Here is an 18,711-nt window from a genome sequence, read left to right on the forward strand (position 1 = left end):
ATGTAAATTTCAGAAAGGCTGGCTATTACGTGAATAAAAATCTCAACATTTCAGTAAGACTATTCATTAAACTTCTTTTCATATGCTTTTCTCTTAGCTGGGTTGGTAGAATACAATTTCCCTTAGCTATCTGATCTATCTATTGCAAGGGAAAGCTGCTGCTCTTTCTATTACTATGTATTTTGAAAATACATCAATTAAAGGAAGCCTAAATATAACTAAGCATTGAATTTTTTTTTTCTGAATTAAAATTATTAAGCACATCTACTTGCTTTCTGCAACATATTCAGTCCTATTCCTGCTTATATATTATTTTGCCAAGGCTATAGCTTTGGTTTTGATGCTATGGTTCCAGTCCAAATATCAATTGAAGTGATTGAGACTCTACTTTTTATATAGAAGGTACTGGATTATGCTCCAGTATCCCAGTGGGGAATTAGAAAAGCAATTACTTTTATTAGGAAGCTTAATACAATGAAAAGACCTTTTCAAGGAACTTAATCTCAATTGACAGCTCATTGTGCCATTAAAAAGTAAGGTGGTGCTAAGGCATCAGCAAACCAAAGTGTGGCTTCTTTGCAAGAGATTTTACAGTAAGTGCTAATGATTTTGTTCTTTTTTGGTGAATTATGTAACTTTCTTGAATTTTTGATTTATTCTATCAGTTCAGCTGGGAAAATTGGAAAGTTTCTAACTGAAGCATCACTTACTGTTTCCTAGGCTTGACACTTACTCTGAATTGCTTTTAATAAGAAGGTGTTTTTCAAATACATTTTTCTTAGGTATTAATAATAATCACTTCTTATTCAGGTGCATTATTTTTATGCAGATGTAGTATCTATGATTTTGACAAGTTACTGTAGTTTACTTTTCAGCACTGTTCCTCTCAGGATCACTAAAATCTTGCTGTCTGCTTCCTGAAAACTGAGTATCATCACTTTTTTAGTTGTTTTATTGCATTTAATGCAAAATATTACAAAAGTAGCATAACTTCTTCATGGGCCTTACAGATATTTAAGGCAAATGTTTAAGCCGTTGTTATATTTTTTTTCTAGCTGAGATGTGATTAGTAGGAAAAAGGATTACAGATTGAGAGCATTATAATATGGGGAATTTCTCTTTTTTCTTATGTTCCATATATATTATATATTCTACTTCATTTATAGCTCATTAAACAAACTTTCTATTTCTCTTGTGTTTCCAGAACATTTTTCTCTTTTATCTTTGTCATTATTTAATTTCCTAAAAATATTGAAAGTTATATAATATGAGTTAACATTTGGAAGTGTCCAAGGTCAGGCTGAATGGGGCTTTGAGCAACCTGGTCTGGTGGAAGGTGTCCCAGCCCATGGCAGGCAGGTGGAAACAGTTAATTTTTAAGGTCCCTTCCAACCCAAGCCATTCTGTGATCTACTATTTTACCTGTATGCATCCATTAGTTTTTCTCTGACCTCTTTATTTAAGGTTGTCTTTCTACTTTTTGCATATAGTTCATTGGTTTAATTCTTTTTCTTAAACCAAGAATAGAGTACATTTATATGATAGTAACTAACAAAGATCTCTTTTATATATCTAGGATCTCATCTGTAGCCTCTGATGTTGAAGAAAGAAAATCCCACCACCTTTTGCATAAATATTCACTAATATGGACTAATTCCTCCCAGTGTATCCTGAATGGTGTAATTTAATAACTTTTAATTGACTACAGTTGTGACATCTAATTAAAAAGTTAAAATAAGGTGAAGTATTTTAAAACTGTAATTGAGGTCTTTTAATTTGCTATGGTTTTCAGTCTAGTCAAAGCTCAGCATTTTGTCCTAAATGCAGGGCACTTTTTCCTTAGAAAGGAGAGAAGCAGCTCTTGAGTACTTTTGCTTCTGATGAAATTTGCAAATCTGACCATTCTGGGAATAGACTGATCCCTCATGCTGAGGAAGTAGCTCAGTTATTTAAGAAGTAGCTTTGAGCAATTAGAGGCGGTATCTGCATACTAAAATTGTTTTGCTGAAAGCATTTCTATTTAAAATGGAAATGTGCCATTGCATGGTCAAGTCTGCCACAAGTCCTTAGTAGTATCTTGTAAAACCTGCAAAGATCTGAGTCTCTGGAAGGGGCTGCATGGTAATTGTACAATATCATCCTGGATCCTTACAGGGACAGAGGGTTTGTACACCATAAGTCTCACAAATTCTCTCCTGTCTCTTTTCAAATGCTTCATGCCTCTCAGTGGTTTCAGTCTCAAAGAGAGCTTTCACCGGCTCTTTGTAAATTGTAATCCTTATTCCTTTGTGGAAGTGACCCGAATTGTCCCTGCTTCCCACTGCGTGTATGTCAGTCAGCTGACAGACCTAAGAGAATAGGTAACTGCTTCACTTATGCTGAAACCTTTTTCCCAGTCAAGTTGTTAACTAAGTGTTTCTTATCTTAGCCACTGGCTTTTGTGAAGTTTTCAAGAATTTATCATCCGCAGAGATTTCTGCCCATCCTAGGAAAATGAAGGAGCATGGAAGCATTTGTAACAGCACCAGTTGTTTCAAGCTTTTTAAGCTAAATCAAATGGGGATTAGTTAGAATGCTATTATATCACAGAATTAGAGACAGGTAAGGGGTTAGAAGAGACCTTAAAGATTTTTTAGTTCCAAGCCTGCTTTAAGCAGGGACACCTATCACTAGGTCAGGTTGCTCAAAGCACCATCCAGCCTGGCCTTGAACATGGCCAGGGTTGGGACATCCACAACCTCTCTGGGGAAACTGTTCCAGTGCCTCATCACCCTCAAATTAACAAATTTCTTTCTAATATCCTAACTAAATTTCCCCTGTGTCAATTTTTATCCCTTACTCCTTGTCCCATCACTGCAGTTGCTGACTAGAAGTTCCACTATGTAGACCCCATTAAGATTCTGGAAAGCTGATACGAGCTCTCCATGCAATCTTCTCTTCTCCGGGCTGAACAGTCCCAACTTTCTCAGCCTGAAATATGCCTTAGTTTTCTAGCAGTAAAATCAGCTTTGCATTAAATATTTTGTCACCTTTGTTAAAAGCTGAAAGTTGTTTTAAAAAACAGAGTGCCATTTTGACAAGACCTTCTAAAGTCATCTCTGAAAATAAATTGAGTTACAGCTTTATGATGACCATGACAGAATTAAAAACCAAACCAAAACCAACAAACCAAATACAATAAAACAGGAGACTGTTGAACTTTGACAATTGCAAGCTGTGTGTCTATTTTGTGAAGGTGGTGAGGAGCTGGAGAAGTGCCTATGTATATCTTGTTCCAGAACCCCATACACCATAGCAATTCTGATGAAGCCTCCTACAGAAGAATCAGGGATCAATCAATAGAGAGTAGAAGTGGTGCATAATGTCTGAAATTCCAACTCACAAGTGCTAAAACACTGCAGCAAGAATAACTGTATGCAGGTGGATGACTATTCATGCATATGCAAATGTACAATATCAAGGAGATAGTTTACAGATAATAAGCCTGAATATATAAGTGATAGAAATTAGCAAAATTTTCAGCATCGGGATTGGGTTTTGTTCTGAAAGGGGCTGTGCATGTTTATTCATATTAGCAGACAGAAGTAATTCTGTTCAAGACAGTTTTGAAAATAAGAGCTAATCAAAGTGTTTGTTATACATTGAAACAGACTCAGCATTGCAAAGCTATTAAAATGAAAATATTATAAAAACTGTTAAAGCAATTAAAGAAAACAGAAGAAGCATTAAATTAGTTGGTATACTCAAAATCTGAGTGCAAAAAAATTAGCCTAAAAAGTTAAACTAAAGAGGAGCAAATGCAGGCATTGTATTTATTGTTTGATTTCCTGATTTTGGTTTCATTTAGCTTTTAGAAGCAAACATTTCCTATGCCACACAGCTATAAGGCTGTAGCACATTAAAGACAGGTGAATATACACAGTTCCATGGACTCATTTTATGTTAGAGATCGACCCAAATTTGCTACTCCATTCTGCTGGCGCTGTATAAGTATGCACATCAGAGAAACTCCTTGCTCCAGATAATTTCAGTCTAAAGAAGTAAAACATATACAAGTAGTTAAAAGGCTTGCTGTAAAATAGTATAAATGATTGATAGATTATCTAGACAAACACTTAAAATAAAGTTCCAAGTATGTGGTTTGTGCATCTTGCTGTTTAATGCCAAATTCAATATGTTTCTTGTTTAAAACTTAGAAACCTGGTGTTGCACATATTCACATATCCAAAATGGCTCTAGTCTTTATGGTTGAGACATCATGGTAGTTTATGGAAAAGCTGAACTTGAGTCAAAAGCAAATTCAAAGCATAGTAATTTAAACAACTTTATCTAATAGACATTTCAGGGCATCTCCAACAGGTATTCACATCATCTTAAAAGTGTCATAATTTCTTTTTTTTGTTGGGAAAATGAGAAAGTGACAACATCAAAGTTAGAAGTTGTTTCAAACATTTTCTGAAGGGGTTCAAAATCCTCTCCTCCACTATGACAGAATTTTAACATTCAATCTGGTCATGGTGGAATCTGTCTCTGTCACTTCTTTTGGTTTAAAGAAATTTAATTGTATCAAAATTCAGTTCAAAACATGGCCTTATAGACTCCCTAGGTGGAAAAGCATCCTGGAATCCAGAAGAAAAAAGGCTAGAATTAAGTTCTTGGCCCTCAGTAGGAGTATCTGTACAGTACCATTCCTGTGTTTTGTCCAATTAATCTTTTCTGTATTGGTTGGCATTTGCAGGTAGTGAGGATGATAAATTATCTTCATGTGAAGGAAGATTTGCAGATTTGTGAGCCTCCAGGAAGAGAAGTCTGAACTTGGCCACTCAGGTCATGTACTTAACCACTGGGCAACTCTGGGCAATCTGCTCTTGGTGATGCTGATTGAGCCAGAAGCTCCCTCCCAACCTCAACCATTCTGAGATTCTTCTAAGTTTTTGGAACATTACCTCTTTGACTTCTGCCACTATTTCTGAGTGAAAAATCAATTTCCCTGTGGTTTGTACAGACCTTGAGTATTTACAGTGAGAATGATTGAAATGTGATTTATATTTAGTCTCCTGAAGGAGATATGAAAGAAAATGGCCCACTGATGGCCTAAACATTGATCTATTGAATATCAACAAAAATAAGAAATTAGTGGGCATCTTTGAAAGTAGAACTTTAGTTACATGGCGATTTTTTTTCTTTGTGACTGAATACTTGAGGTTTGTTGCGTTAAAGGAAGATTTTAAAAATTGCAGTCTTAAATCACAGTGCTGATTTTTACATGTATAGATCTTGGATGTTAACATCAAATAATGGACCAATATCGAAGCTCACCTGTAAAGAACTGAGTGCTTTACTCACAGGATGCTGCTGCTCTCAAAACCAAGTTCCCTTGTTTTCATCCTATTTATATGATGTAAGTCTAGAATAAACTATGCTGATACCTGTGACAGTACCACTAGAAGAGAAGATAGATTTAACTTCTTGTAAAACAAAATACAAAGGCAAAAATGCATTGATAAATTTCTAAAATTTTCCCTGGAAGCTGTATGTGAATCTTCTCAGAAAAGTGAGTGGAATGAGTTTTTTGTTACATAAATGTTCAAAACACTAAAAGACACGAGCATTTTAATGATTGTAGAAAGTATTAAGAATAGAAACTTATTAACTTTTAACAAAATGTATATAAAACCGAGTTCATTGACGTATCTGCAGTGTAACACTGATTTGTATATTACATTTAAATACTTTAAGATATATCAGTGAGCAAAGACAGCAGCATCAAGTACATAAATGTAAAATGCATGCTTCTTTAGGGATCTACTTTATTTTAGATATAACAAAATATCCTTTATTGCATTGTTATAAAATATGTTGTTCAACTGATTTAAATAGATCCCTGACATTTCAGCAAAAAAAAATTCAGATGAAGAAAAAGGAATATCCTAAATGCCACTAAAAACCACATAAGAATATGAAATTTAAGGGTTCTATAATAGAGTAGGTAGCCCCTACTTGCCACTATTGTTTTCTCTTCTTTTTGTGATTACCCTGAATCCACTAAAAGATAGTTGGTGGTTTCCTTGTTACTAACTTGAAGAAAAAGTACTCTTAATTTTAATTTTTTCATTGTTCAACCTACCTTTTCTGCTTTCTCAACTTAAATTCACTGATACAAGCCATTTTTGGAGATGTTCTTCTAAAGTCATTCTATCAGCCCTCTGGAAAACCTTTATTTTAAAGTTATTAAATGTAATTAGTTGTCTCATCTTCTTACTATTTTTTTTTTTCAATTTCCTTTTAGAGAGAATTCTTCTTAACTATTTCTGATTTATTTCAGCTTATAAGTTCTGTTCACTTTCAGCCATTGTAATACACAGACCTCTTGAATATGTAGAATAATAGTACCTAACCCTAGGTCTTGATACTGATTGTATTGCTAATTATTCTCACCAGTCAGGTGTACTCATGTTAATATAGTTTGATATAACTCTAGCTTACTAACATAGTATATCTCCTTCCATCTGTTTTTTTTTCCAAATTTTTTTTCTCCTGAACACATTTAATGAAAATGCAAACGAAGTAGGGCTAATTAGTTAGGTCAAACTCATTAGAAATGCAAGTTTTGAATTCTTTAGTTCACTTGATGGTTTTATGACAGGTTATGCTCAAATGTTGTGAATGACAAGCATATATGTACTTTTTAATTTCAACCATACTTTAAAATAATTTCTTATAATTCTTCTTCTTTTTCTGATGCTGAATTTTTATAGCTTTTTCAAGCTAAGGAAAATTGTAATGCCATTAGTTTGCTATGTATTCCTTTTCCTTTCTGCTCTTTTCCTATGCTGCATCAACCAGGAAAATGTTGCCATTTTATTTTAAGGTTTACACTAAATGCTTTCCATTTTCATGGAAATTTCTAGACTAAATTAAACCCATTTTTCTCTTCATTATTGATTCATTAGTTCCTCAGTCACCTATGTCTGTACTGATACTTGTTTAATTATAGCCTGCAAAAGTTCTATCTGCCCTGTGGCAGACATACATTTTGTTTTATGTTATCTCTGTCAATTCATGAATCTAGGAAAGAGTAGCTATGCTAACCTCTGTTTTTCTCATCAGAAATAATTCAGATAGATGATTCTTATAAATTTCTCCTGCATATTTATTTTTTAATACATGAAATCCCACTGTTGGCCTACCATTAATCTACCTGTGTGAAGCACATGTGCAGGCATGATATTTAACATAACCAACATGAGCAAAGCAAAATTTAGAAGAAATTTAGAAAACAGAGGAGGAAAGACACTACACTCAGGAGTCCCTCAATATCTTTAATTTTGTATTTTAGTGACAGGAATGATTTCTGCACTAGATGATTAACAATGAAGTAAAATCATCTAAGTTTCATAATTTTGTCCATCAGTTCTTTTAACAATTACAAAGAATATATTATGTTTCAATTGTTCTTGAACAATTGAACTATAACAAAAGCATTGTAACATTAAAACTATAACAGAAAGCATTTCTGTAACAATTATATTGGTCATTGAATGTTAAAAGTGATTCTGCAATATGTGTTAAAATTCAACAAATGTTCAAGGACACGTTCTATCTTTTCACACAGTTAAGACAGTTCAGTAAATATACATATGGTAATTAATCTTAAAACCCTAATTTAAAATTAAATGAATATTTGAGATACATAAATAAATATATCTCATTTTTTGGATGTCTGCTAGCCATATGCTTCTTTTTTTATATCCTGCATATATATAGATTGAAATGTAGTGGAAAAATATGCATATTGCTCTTCTAATTCTACATCCAGAAATAGACAGTAAGCACAAAGCACATTTTGCCCCATGCCTGCCCCAGTTAGATACTAACTCATATTTGTATAGAGCTTAGTAGTCTTTATAGAGTTTCAGAATGAGTGAGCCATTTGATGTCCAATTCTTAAGTAGTCTTTAGCTAAATAATATCTTTTCGGACTGAGCAAACATCTCTCATTTAGCATGGCTAAGGGCTCATTCCTGCATCCAGCTGAAAAAAGTAATGTATTTAATGCAAATTTTAGGAGCTTGTCAACCCATTGCCCCGTCATATCTCTGAAAAGCCTCCCACTGATCTAAGGTTTGTCCAAGAACACTCTTTGAAGTAGGAACAACAGAGGGGGAAAAAAACCTGCATATGTACCTGGAAGGTAAAGATGAGAGTAAGTTGTAAGGAAAAAAAAAGCTTTAAATTCACTGAGAGGTACTCTACTTCCTTTGTCTTTACTTCTTTTGTACTTGACATTTCTTCCTTTAAAGCACTAGAGTTAATATTATGAAACCAGAATATGGACAAATCCGTTAGTAATTTGAGCATTTTTACACCTATATGGCAATCTGTATAACCACTGGTTCATCTGAGATTGTCCAGGTGGGACAGGAAGGATTTGGGGACACCTAGCAGTAGCCCACAGAGTTAAATGCATGAGGAGTGTAACAAGAAAGAAGAGATATGCTCTTAGTTATGTATGGTGGGAAGACATGAGGTTATGGGCATAAGTGGAAATGAGAAATTCAGACTTAATATACGGAAAAGCAACTTCATCATGAGGATGCTCCAACACTAATCAGGTTATCCACAGAAGTTATGCTGTCTCTGTCTTTTGAATAAAGCCCCTTAGTCTGTCCTCAGATTTGCTCCTAACTAGAGATGTCCTGAGAGTCTTTTCTGCCAGGACTCAATGTTCATGCTTAGCTTGCCTTTTGACAAAACTCCTAGGGCTTTTTTAACAGAGTTGATCCCCAGCCAGGCCCCATCACTGAGCGTTTTTATATCCCTAGTGCAGGGCTTTGCATTTCATAACGTTCCTGTCAGATCTCTCCTCCAGCATGTCTAGGTTCTTATTGATGGCAGTCCTACCTTGGCAGGGGGTAATTAGTCCTCTCACCTGCAGACTTTAAGAATGAGTACTCCTGTGTGTCCATCACATCACTGATAAAGATGTAAGGATCCTTTATCCTTAAAAATGTAAAGATGTATTTCTGGGAAATGACAACTTCCTATTGGCATTTAGATAGAGTACAGCCGATTAACAACTATCCTCTTAGCCCAACCATCCAACATATCTAGTTTCCACCAATCCAGTCTCTTATGTCCCAACTTAGATAAAAGAATGTTGTGGCAATAAGCATAGGAAGCCTTGCAAAAGCCAAGCTAAGTACCATCCACTGGTACTTCCATTTTTCTTTCATCCAGATATTCAGTCAATTTATCACAGAGGACAGTCAAATTGATCAGGCTAGATTTACCCTTAGTAAATTAATGTAGATTGTTCCCACGCATCCTGCTGTCCATATGACTCAGAATGTATTCTAAGAGGAGTCAGGCTAGGATTCTCCCAGGGCAGAAGCAAGACTGACTGATATGTAGCACTTGGATCAAGCAAATAATCTTTTATGCTGGCATTAAGTCAACAGGTCTGAATTTAGATGCTTTCAGTCTTAAATCTTAATTGCATTAATGAAAGAATAGCTAAAGTTTCTGTTAGAGTATCTGGTGTACTGGATAACGAGCCCAGAAAAATAATTCAGCAGATTAATGTAATTTCTTCTAGTTTGTCAACAGTCCTTTATTTTCTCCAGCACATATTTTCTTTTAGCTACCCTAGACTTTATACACGCACACACACACACACATACACACACATATATATATATATATATATAATATCAGTAATGTGAGTGGGGTAAGCGTCTGGGTATTTTGGGTATTTCAAAAGAATTTTTCACATCCCAACTGTGTAAATAGGTATAGTACTGTGTAAATAAGTATATGGGTCAAGTGGACTAGTATTCTATGGTATATCGTTATAACTACAATAATTAAGGTAAAGTGATATCAACATAATCTATGAGGGGTCTTATTTCTGATGAAGTGGCTTGATTCCTTTGGATCCCTATTATTGATTGCTTGTGAATGTGTTTTTTTCTGGGAGGGAGCAGTGTAGTCTACTCTATATTGACATTTTCTGATAAAAACACACGAAGTATAGAATTACTGTGAAGAAAGTGGGTTTTTCCACTTAATTCCATTTTCTCCACGAAACTCTTCATATAGTGTAAAAATGTTCTATGGTAGATGAATCAAATTTTGAGAAGATTAATTTTTTTTTTCTTTAACAAATTTGGTGAACTACATCTGTTTCTTAAAACCATATATTCTGAAAAAGATTTTCTTTATATATAGCTTGTCGTTACCTCAGCTGATTTCACATGGAGTCAGACTACTTTTCAATAGTTTGTACCTGTGATGTTGTACAGCAATGCCACCACTGAAGTCAACTTTGTAAGCCTGAACCCTGTTTCTTTCAAAACTATTAATGTACTATAAATGCAGATGACTGGTATTGTTGCAATATATAAGCAAATAAAACACATTGGAAAGTGAGAATTATTTTTCTGTTAGGATTCTTGAGTTAGGTGCTTTATTCTTTCGTGAATCATATAAAAATGTAGGGCTCCAAGTTCATCATAGTTTTATTAAATGAGCAATTTAAAGTCATGCTTAGCAACAAAATTCATTTAAATATCCAAACACAGATCTAAGTATATAGTATAATAAATTTAATATTTGAAATTCTGGCTGTGGCTTCTAGACATCTGTTATTTTTGCTGTGAGGGAGTGAGCTGTTAACAGACAAACTCTTTGCATATTTTAATCTGCTTATGGTAGGAACTTGATTAAAAGAAGGGAGAAAAGGAGCCTATAGAGTTTGGGCAGCATCCTGCTTCTGGAATGGGATGATGGAGCTTTGTATTGAAACCAGAACAAAGATGCTTATGTGAATGTGCTATGCACAAATGCTGCCACTGAGCTCTGTGCTGAGGAGGCTCTTAGCCATAATCCATCTATCCCCATCCTCTACCTATTTTCAAAATGGCACATAATACAGCAATGTTTCTAAAACTAGGCATATGGATAGCAATCTCCTAAGTATTTTCCAGTGGAAAAAAGAACCTTAATGTAAGAGTCTTTCAGTTTGACATCTTTTACATTGATCTTTCACAGCTCAGCTGTACTGAGTTGGCTTTCACCTGTGTGAAGGTTGTTGCTTTCCTAAGGCAAGTGAAATGTTTAATGAAGGGGTTAATTTTTCTTCCTATGTTGTAACACCTCCAAATTTTTCCTTTGGAGTTTAAAAGCTACAAATGTCAGTGGAGTTGTCATTCCAAACTGTAAATGAACTTGTGAGACCTCTTCCATTTCAATAGGAACTAAAGCTGGACCCTATTCTAATATACAGTACAAGAGAACAGTAAAGGCCTGAGTTAACTGACTATATGGAAGTTCTGCCAACATAAAGAATGTATTTTTAATTGTGATCGTATTTTTTGCAGCAATTTTTATTTTTTATATGACCACGTGTAACTGTGAGTGCTTCAAAGCAATTTTTAAGGCAATATGGTGATTCAAAACCAGCTCTCTGCCCCATATCACAAGATGTAACATTTTATTGCAAGGCCTATAAAAAATTTGTGTTGTACTGGAATGATTTATCACAATTAAGTAACTACTCACTGTATTACAGTGTTTTGATCCATATTTAGTAACTTGAGGCTCAAATATACTGGGACTGAATTCCTTCCCTGGGAGAAAAAGAATCTCTTGAAATCAGTGTTTTAAAGGGAAAGCAATACATTAGACACAGGGAACTAAAGACAATACTTGGCATGTGCTACTGTGAAGCTAGCATTTGGAAAGATATTTATACAGTTGACTATTGGATGTGAATTTAAAGGCTAATAATGATGCTATGCCTCTGAAGAACATATTTTTCCAAAGTTACAGAAAAGTTTTTTTGTTTGGTGTGCTTTTTGTTTGTTTGTTTGTTTGTGGGGGTTTTTTTGTTTGTTTTGTTTTGTTTTTTTGGGTTTTGTGAGAATATGAAGAGAATTGAATGGATTATTTAGAACACAATGTGAGTTCATTTAAGACAATCAAAACTGTATCAAAATGAAATTTTTAGTATGAATGCCTTTGTATCACCGAGTATATGGTATAAATATGTACTTATTCCATTATATAACATAAAATTGCATTTCACTTTTACACTGGATGCCCATCTAAACTTTTAAACTCCTTTGTTAAACAAAAAGTTGGAATGTCAATGAGTTTGGAAATGTGCTAATTCAAAATGCCTTTTATGGTGTTGTGAAGAAGCTAATTTATAGAGAGCAGGTACCATTTATGCTGAGGAAACTACATTCAGTGCACTAGGTGAATTAAGGCATTCTCCTTTAAGAAACCTCTATAAACAAAATCAGGCTCGCATGGTTTTCATGGTTCCTAAAATAAAGAGGATTCCAAGAATTTCTAGCACTTATGAAAATTAAACCCTTTAAATGCACATTTTAGAAAAGAAAAATGGAATACATATACAAAAGAAACAAAAATTGCTGGAAAATGTTTTCCATTTTCAAACGTCAATGGATTTATTATATAAAATTATTAAAAACATGCAAAATCTCATCTACGTTGCCTAAAACACCCTTCAGAGCTAAAGCCTTTTAGTACCGTATCTCAACAAAATGACTAGAAATAGAAATTAATGTCATAATTAAACATAAAATCAGGTTCCCAGCGGAAGTTCTGAGGCTTATCTGACCACTCAAGACTTGGTGAAAATGGAAGTTGGTAGTGCGTAGAAACCTCTCATTAAACACACTGGGAACCTGTCCGTGAAAGTTCGATCAGCTCGCTAGCTGTGTTTTGCTAAACGGTGGGCACTGGCACAAAGACATTTATTTCCATGCCATTGCTACTCCGGTCTCTCATTTTTTCTTCCTGAATAAATCTGCAAATTCTTACAGGCCCTAGCTGCGTTGTTGCTACCCTCGGAGAGGTTCCGAAACAGGTGCTGGAGGAAAGCGGGGGCCCAGGGCAGCGTTCCGCGGAGCGAGGTTCGCCAAGGTCCTTCGGCCGGATGGAGGCTGGCGAGCCGGGCGCGCCGGGCTGCTGCTGAAGCGGCTGCCGGGCGCCGAGCCGGGCACTGGGCCGACCTTGCCGGGGGACGGCGGCTGCCGAGGACCGGACGGTGCCGCGGAAGGGAGCGCGCAGCCTCTCCCGGCTCCTTGAGCCGCGGACTCCGGCGGCGCAGTGCCCGCGCACCTGCGTGGGAGCCGCTCCGCGGCCGCCGCCTTTTCCCGGCGCCCCGCGGCAGCGCCCGGCCGGGCAGGTACGCGCGGGGCGGGCGGCGCTCGGCCCCTCCGCGCCCCCGCGGCTGCGCGGGTGCGCTCGCTGCCACAGCCCCCCGACCTCGCAGCGGCGGCAGGGAGGGCGACCGGCAGCCCCGGGCGGTCGCCACCGGCGGGGAGACCCTGTAAACTTTGGGTAAGTGTTGCGCGGGTTTAGCGCCTCTCGGCGCGGGGCAGCGGGAGGAGAAGAGCTAGCGGAGCTTTGCGGAGCGCTGCGCGGGTCTTGCCGCACCGCCGCCCCGGCGCGGAGCGGGCGCGGAGTCGGCGGGCGGCGCCCGGGGGATGCGGGCGCTGGACAACAGGTACCGCAGCTACGCGGGGGCGGGAGGGACTGCGCAAGGGACGTCTCCCGTGTGCGCGAGTGAGAGCGTGTGTGTCTCGGTCCTCCCCTCCCCCCTGCCGCCCGGCCGGGAAGGGGGTGGGAGATGTGCTGGCGCACCGCCGCTTAAAACCGCGCCGCCCGGAGGCGCCGGCCCGTTCCCGAGAGGAGGGCGGCTGCCGGCTCCGCGCTGTGCCGCGGAGGGCGGCGAGAAGCGGCGCCGAGGGCGGCGGTGACCCCGCGGGGCCGGGCCGGGCGCGCTGGGCTGCGGCAGCCGGCGGCGGGGCGGGGCGGGGGGGCCGGCGGCGGTGTCGCTGCCGTCGCTGGCGGCGGCCCGGCTGGATGGCCGGTCCCGAGGCTGCCCAGGGCGCCGGGCTCGCTCGCATCCCAGGGCCGAGCGCTCCCTCCGCCCGCATCGCACTGCAGTAAGTTCGCGAGTCGCTGGGCGGCCGGAGTGGTGGGAGCCGCGAACTGGGGGGGGCCGTGATGCACGGCTGTGTGTCTGGAGGGGCTAGGCTGAAAGTTGTAGCTTGCCGTGCTGTGTTGAATTTTTCACGACGCTTCTCTTTGATTTCACGTTACTGCCAATTTGCCTCGTCGAATTGTATCACTTCGCTCAACCTCAGTCAGTGTCCTGATGCTGCCCCTGGTAGCCGGGTTCAAAACAGCGAGAGGCTGAGGCGCCCGGTGTAGATGCGAGCACAACGAGGGCAGGAAACAAAAGATGCAGCCTCAAACTTGGGCTTTTAAGGCTGGTCCTCTTAAACTTTACGTGTTGATGTTACAAGCTTGTTCTCGTGTTTTGCGTTTGTTTTGGGGTTTTTGTTTGTTTGTTTATGTTTGTTTGTTTTGTGGCCCAGTGTTGTTCTGATTCTTTTTAAAGAACAGTTTGATTTGTCGGAAGTGAATGTAATTACATTTTTCATTGCGAGTGTCCTGTTTTGGAGATGGATTAAAGGTTTTATCATCAGATTACTGTATCATAGGTATTATTTTTCCATAGCTAAACAAGCAGATTGTAGGGTCTTCGTTGCTTGACTTTTTTTATGAATTTAGGTAGAACTTTATTGATTTTCAAAGGCAGTTTTATCTGGTTGATGTAAGTTTAGAAAAAAAATGGAAAACTTATAAAACCCTATAGTAAAAAAGGCAATGCAACAGGATGGGGAAAACCAGTAATTGTAGCAGGAGATGTAGTCTTTTAAGTTTTTATAAAAGCTATTCGACATTTCCCACTCCCATTTAGGTTAAATGACCTAATGTAGCAAGGTAATAGTTTTTCTTTGCACTTGAATGGTATGATGCACATATTTAGAAAGTCATTATGCGTCCAGAAAAAAAATCCATACCAAGAACCTAATATGCATTCCCAAATGGCTGGACTTGTGCTATGCTTTATGGATAACATGACAGGAAATAAGTCCCTTGTTTCTCCCCAGAGTGGTAATCCAGTATTGCTCAGAGCCTGAAATGTCTATCTGGTACAGAAGGAAAACAAACATAAGAAACATGGAGCATCACAAAGCAGTGCTTTCCTCCAGGGGGTTCTCTTGTCTCTTGTTCATTTGTCAAGGTAGAAGGACTTTGCTGTTTATCATGGCAGGGAAGGCCTGGAACAATTCTTCAATAGTCTGAAATGTTTGTGGAGTGATATGTATTACGCTGTGGATTTGAAATATTTGGGTCCAATTGTATTAATCTAATTTAGGGGCCTGCAAACATCAGAAGTTGCTGTTCTTAAGCAGGTTTAGGAAAAAAAAAACCCCTTTCTTATATTTTTTAAGGAAGGAGTATATATGAATTGTTATGTACTAGCTGAAATTATCTTTTCTAAACACCTGTAGGTGTCTTGAACAGTATTCAGTAGCAATGTATGAATGAACAGGTATTTTTTAAGAGTTCATGCAGTATGAAAGTAATAAAGTTAATTGGATCAAAGAGCACTAGATATTAGGTTTTTTACTTATAAGGAGGTTCTGCACTGATTCTGCTCTGGAACTGTCATTCAGGTGTCACTATAGGATGGGTCTAGGTACCTCTTGCCAATGGAATGAGATCACTGGAACAGGCACAAAGAGAATGATGAGAGTTGTAGAAAACGTGTTAGAGCAGCGTTTTGGTAAAGCCGAGTGTAAATAGCACATTCAGGAGTAAAGGTAGTAGTAGGTTAATACTGGAAAACTTCAGTCAGCTGGCTGGATAGCTGGTCTGGGCTTCTTTTGTTCTGTGTGTGCATGTCAGCAGCACTGAGTTGTTGTGAATGGTACATATAAGAACGAAAGACAATAGCCTGAAGTCATGCTTTATATTTAATGTAATAAAAACTGACAGCATATAGCATGGAATCATGGAATATTTCAAGTTTTAAGTGATCCATAAATATCATCAAGTCCAACTCCCTGCTCCTCAGAGGACTACGTAAAACTAAACTTTGTGACTAAGAGCATTGTCCAGACACTCCTTGAGTATAGATAATATATGATGTTTCATTCTCTTTGAATTGTTAGGACCTTTATTAGACCGTTGATAAGTTAAGCCTTCTGCATACAATTTTAACAACTTTTTTTGAGGCCTTGATGAAAAGTGGATGATGAAACATTTTCGTCTGTATCGGGAATTATGGAAGAGTGGCAGTAAGTAGACGGGAGTGGGTTACAGAAACAATTGGTCCTGTTTTGTGGTTTGCTGTACTGGATCAAGGGAATTTCAGACGGACTTCTGTCTGTGGAAAGGAGAAGGTACTTGTGGGAGACATTTATGTTTATTTTAAAGTTATGATGAAGTTATCCCAGTCAAATCTGGGAGACATCAATCTCATTCAGTGCTGTGGAAGAAAAGGGTGCTGGCCTCCTGAAAGCTCCCTACAGCTTGTTGCTATCAAGTAAAGTTTTCAACGTGCTTCAGAAATTTCCAGCTGAGCTTTGCATTACTGTCTAAAGTGAAAAAAGATAACAAGAATATGGAATACACCTTGCTTCAGATGTAATTCCCAAATTTTTTACACTTGTGTAGATTAGGTTCCAAGTGTTCTTCTGAAGGAATTATAGCATTTCACAGCCAGTTTAATCAATAGAAGCTGGTATAAAAGGTTAAAAACAATCATTTTGTGACAAGAATTTCATGTAAAGGATCTCTTGACCTTCAGTTGTGAGTTTCTTCAGTCCGTTTGTTGTTTCCTGTGGCACTTACAAAATAATTATTAATGGTAGTAGAAGACTTAAGGCAATTACTTATCCATAATCTTAGTTTTTCATAACAGTACTTCATTAATAATTTTCTCTTTGAGGACTATTTTTATAACTAAACCAGCAAATTGACAGTACAGGAAAGCTGGAGAAGTGACATGCTGGGTCTCACCCTGAGAAGAGTTTGATGCTTGTAGTTATTTTAATACCTTGCCTAAAAAAGTGAAAAAAAGTTAAAAATTTGGGCTTTGAAACTGATATTTTGATTTTATCAACCTGACCTAATTTTCAGTACATTAACAATGCACTTGCTAGGGATAGAAGTGATCTGATGCAAGTAAAGTACTTAGGCTAATTTAGGAAACTGAGAAATAAATATTTATTTATTTAGCTGGACTTGAGATGAGTAACTGTCCCCAAACACCCTGTAAAACAGCTTTCTGCAATGTAGAACACATTTTTTTTCTTAATTGTTTCTGAAGAAAATAAAAGTCTTTGCTGAATTATGTTTGCAGCAGTTTAGCCCTGAAGGGATCTAGTTAGTTTGCCACAAGTTTAAAAGCTTAACAAATGTAAGTATGTGGAGGCTCTTTAATTATTTCTTGTCCTACCCCTTAATACAAGTTTGGAATGTAAGTATACAACTCTGACACTATTGTTTTGCATTAAATGATTTTTTAAAAGTAAATAAAGACAAGCGGAGTTGTAGACATGTTTGTCTGTTCAGTGTTACTAATTAGACTTCTAATTCTGGGGACCGATTAGCTTTTTATTTTTAGATGTTTGTTGTTTACTGTAGTAAATCATGACTAAAATGACCTCTAGACACTTCATTCTTCTCTAGTGAGGATTTTACGAATGACTTTTTATGGTGGCAGAAATAGCTAGTTAATGCAAATGCCATGAATTATTTATCTTTAGGTTGATTTTCAGTCGCATTTTGATTACTTAGTTTGAAATTGTTATGTTGGTTTTTTTTAATTAGACATTCAATGAGATGTCTAGTGCTCAGTAATTGTAATAAGAAGCTCACTCTCTAGTCCTTGCAGTAGTAACAATCTCAACAGAGATGAGATGAAAGTTTTCACGAAAGCTCATGTTGGTGCATCCAGATCTGTGAGCCTTCTGCTGTGACATGGTGCTTTGCTTGACTTTTGGGTTGCCTTGTGAATATTTTGAAGCATTTCCACATGTTGTTGGTTTAGTCAGGGATTGGGGAAGACTCAGACAGTTAATAGAAATGTCTGTCTTTTCTCCTTTGTCTTTTAAAGCATATTGTGTAAAGTAAAAGCAACAAGTCAAATTCATTCTCTTTGGTCTAAATTTTTAGAAGGTGGATGCTTCTGATTTATATACTGGTTTGTGTTTGGAAATTACCTGAAAACAATCCTGAATGCTCTTGAAGTATACGTGGCTTTTCTATGCAGTGACATATTTGTATGTTTGTGGTCGTAGAGAACTACTAAGCTAAATTTAAGTGAAGTAGAGGAATGGCAAATAGTAAGGCAGCCTATGAGAAAATCTCAGGTGGTGTGAAATCAGCGAATTTTGCTGTCTTGTCTTCTGAAAGGAGAAGTAATGTTTTCTTCTAAATCTATAGACTATGGAGTTTATGGCCTAGACATAAGAATATGAACCACTCCATCCCGGGACTCAGGGGTCTGCTGCTGTTTTTGCCTCTTTAATTGTAGATTTTTGCCTGTTTCCTGCATGACTTTATGAATTAATCAAGTGAATGGGAGGCACCATTATGCCAGAAAGAGATTTTAAGAAGGAAAAAAAGAATAAAGAAAATAAAGATATAATCTTTGTAGCCAAAAAATTGATGCTGAAGTAGATGAAAACTGAAAGATATGTGATTACAAGCAGGAATTAATTAAGCAAGCAAAAGGAGATATAATGCTTACTTTTTTTTTTTTTTTTTTCTTTTCAATTCTTTTTCTTTTTATAGTCTTCAATGAAAACCTTT

The 18,711-nt window shown here is 37.7% G+C and overlaps 1 protein-coding gene across 6 annotated transcripts in view; it reads left to right on the plus strand.

The window, feature by feature from the left end:
* Positions 1-18,711, plus strand: part of DGKB (diacylglycerol kinase beta) — a 382,225-nt gene that overhangs the window by 33,116 nt on the left and 330,398 nt on the right. For 4 of the 6 annotated variants that reach the window (XM_040076666.2, XM_040076712.2, XM_040076703.2 and 1 more), the window contains exon 1: positions 13,877-13,982. The exons of 1 other annotated variant lie outside the window; for it this stretch is intronic. The gene's annotated coding sequence lies outside the window, so the exon portion shown is untranslated. Of the gene's footprint in view, positions 1-13,288; positions 13,375-13,876; positions 13,983-18,711 lie in introns of those variants that run through there. One more of the 6 variants, XM_040076658.2, reaches the window with a different exon arrangement.

This window comes from Hirundo rustica, chromosome 1, assembly GCF_015227805.2.
Source record: "Hirundo rustica isolate bHirRus1 chromosome 1, bHirRus1.pri.v3, whole genome shotgun sequence".
Classification (NCBI taxonomy): domain Eukaryota; kingdom Metazoa; phylum Chordata; class Aves; order Passeriformes; family Hirundinidae; genus Hirundo; species Hirundo rustica.